We start from the raw sequence: 2773 nt of genomic DNA, 5'->3' as shown, positions 1-2773 counted from the left end.
GGTGTTTTATTTGATCTTTAATGTACTGCGGATAATAAAAACTGTCTAAAGAGCAGAAACAGGAAACCAAAGCTGCAGAATGAGGCGGGGTGGAACGATGGTCTAAGAGAGCTGAAGGTGTGAGGCAGGACTAGTTTTAGTCATTTTGAGGCCCAGGGCAAAGACCAATATGAGGCCCCTCCCCCTTTAGCTAAAAGTATAAAAAAATGAGTGAAAAAAATAGAAAACATCTCTTTTAAAATAAGCAGAGCCACAGAGCTACAGTAAATGTCCCAGTATGAGATACAAATACCCAAATAGCCAACGAGAATTCACCAGCTCTTTGAAAAGCATCTCAGAGCTCAAACTAATATTCTAACACGTCATTAGACCAGGTGGAACTAGCATTAAAAATACATATATATATGCTCATTGTTAGTAACATATCCTTTCTTCTGCCACTAGACATTTTTATGTTGCCTACTGCATCCAATTTGATTGCACAATAATCCAACAGTTCACCATTTAATTTATTTCCACCATGGATCAGCTGATCTATGGATCTTCTTACACCCCTGTTTTGGAAAGTGGCTCTCTCTGAAGTATTTTCAGACAATATGGCTCTTTGGTAGAATAAGGTTGAGTTCCCCTGGTCTAGACTGTCTTCAGACAGAGGAATATCAGTGGCAGGCAGAGATAAACTAGTGTACATTTTACTAAATTCATTAATGGATATGTTTTCCAGCATCTTTTCCATGAACTCACCCTAATATACTGACTTTCAAATACAACTCACTCAGGCTGTTATTAGAAAAAAGGAAGACCTGCTCAAGGCTCAGGACAGGACAGACTTCTAGGGTAAAGAGAGTACGCCAGATTACAGGTCCTGATAAATGCTCTGCAACTAATAATAAATTAATTAATCAAGGATTTTAAGGTGAGCAAAAAAAAAATTTGGTGCATGTTAGATGGCTTGAATCGAAAACAGCCAAGGTGGCTGTTGTCAATAAATGTGTTATTGTGTTTACATGCAAGCATGGTAGAAGCAAGTATCCTGCAGAATGATGAGGATGGGATTCAAACCCATTGGTGCAGAGCACAATGCATTAGTAGAATGAATGCACTGAAGCCAGCTTGTTTGCTGAGCGGCACAGACGATGCTATCTCACTGACATGGACTGTCCTACAATGTCGTGAATCCAGTCTTTCTGGTGCATAGTGAGGGGCACTTTGTTGAGTTTTCCTGCTTGTTGGCAGCAACAGCCACTGGCAAACTTTTAAACAGGATGCCAGCATCTCACACTTTTTCTTGAACTGATCACCCCCAGCGCAGCTTTGGTCAGTGAAGGTGTAATTGTGTTGAAATATGAGGACAGCAGAATAAAGTCTCCTGTAGTACGACGAGGATGAGATTCGAACTCACGCGTGCAGAGCACAATGGATTAGCAGTCCATCGCCTTAACCACTCGGCCACCTCGTCCACAGGCCAGTGATTTTCTCGACACTTGATGGAGTAAGCTTGAGGAGTGGAGAACGTTTAACACTATGTGAACTTGGAGCACTGCCAAAGGGGGAGAGAGGAGTTAGCTCAAATGGTAGAGCGCTAGCTTAGCATGTGAGAGTCAGCAGGATAGATGCCACATTCTCCACAACACCTTCTCTGCCATCTTCTGTTGATGAAACAATGAGAGCAAAAGTGAGACATTTCATGTCTACAAGTCCTTCAGGTCATCTTGTGAAACGACATCTTTCTATCATCCTCCCTGCTTTAGGCTAGATTGTCCCTCAGTGCTTTCTATTCAGAATCAGGGACCACAGTGTTTCTATCCACTTGGGCTTCCAATGAAGACAGAATCACTACAAAGATGTCAACTACCCCACTGCAGCAACATTGATTGCAGAGGTTTACGTACAAGGCCACCTCATGGTGATGGGTCCGGACCTGCCAGGCAGCAAGTCCAGTCCTGCTGGTGCACAAGATAACAGGCACTTTGCTGAGTTTTCCAGCTTGTAGGCAGCAACAGCCACTGGCAAATTGTTCTGAAGTTGGCAAGAGATGGCTATCTTACTAGATGGCTTGAACTGAAGACAGTCAAGGTGTCTGTTGTGTGTCACTGTGTTTACATGCAAGCATGGTAGAAGCAAGTATCCTGTAGAATGATGAGGATGGGATTTGAACCCATTGGTGCAGAGCAAAATGCATTAGTAGAGTGAATGCACTGGAGCCGCCTTGTTTGCCGAGTGGCACAGACTATGCTATCTCATGGACGTTGGCCCAGTCCTGCAATGCCATGAATCTAGTCCTTCTGGTGCATAGTGAGGGGCACTTTGTTGAGTTTTCCTGCTTGTTGGCAGCAACAGCCACTGGCAAACTTTTAAACAAGGTGCCAGGATCTCAAACTTTTTCTTGAACTGATCACCCCCAGCGCAGCTTTGGTCAGTGAAGGTGTAATTGTGTTGAAATATGAGGACAGCAGAATAAAGTCTCCTGTAGTACGACGAGGATGAGATTCGAACTCACGCGTGCAGAGCACAATGGATTAGCAGTCCATCGCCTTAACCACTCGGCCACCTCGTCCACAGGCTGGTGTTTTTCTCGACATTGATGGAGTTATCTTGAGGAGTGGAGAACGTTTAACACTTATGTGAACTTGGAGCACTGCCAAAGGGGGAGAGAGGAGTTAGCTCAAATGGTAGAGCGCTAGCTTAGCATGTGAGAGGTAGTGGGATCAATGTACACGTTCTCCACAACACCTTCTCTGCCATCTTCTGTTGATGAAACAATGAGAGCAAA

The 2773-nt window shown here is 44.0% G+C and overlaps 2 non-coding genes across 2 annotated transcripts; both read right to left on the bottom strand.

The window, feature by feature from the left end:
- Positions 1-1377: 1377 nt before the first annotated feature.
- trnas-gcu lies at positions 1378-1459 on the bottom strand. The gene has a single exon. It is a non-coding gene; the product is annotated as a tRNA-Ser (tRNA).
- Positions 1460-2475: 1016 nt separating this feature from the next.
- Positions 2476-2557, bottom strand: trnas-gcu. Its single transcript has one exon. It is a non-coding gene; the product is annotated as a tRNA-Ser (tRNA).
- Positions 2558-2773: the final 216 nt, after the last annotated feature.

Source organism: Cheilinus undulatus, linkage group 2, assembly GCF_018320785.1.
Source record: "Cheilinus undulatus linkage group 2, ASM1832078v1, whole genome shotgun sequence".
In the NCBI taxonomy this organism is placed as follows: Eukaryota; Metazoa; Chordata; class Actinopteri; order Labriformes; family Labridae; genus Cheilinus; species Cheilinus undulatus.
This window is presented reverse-complemented; position numbering and strand designations above follow the sequence as displayed.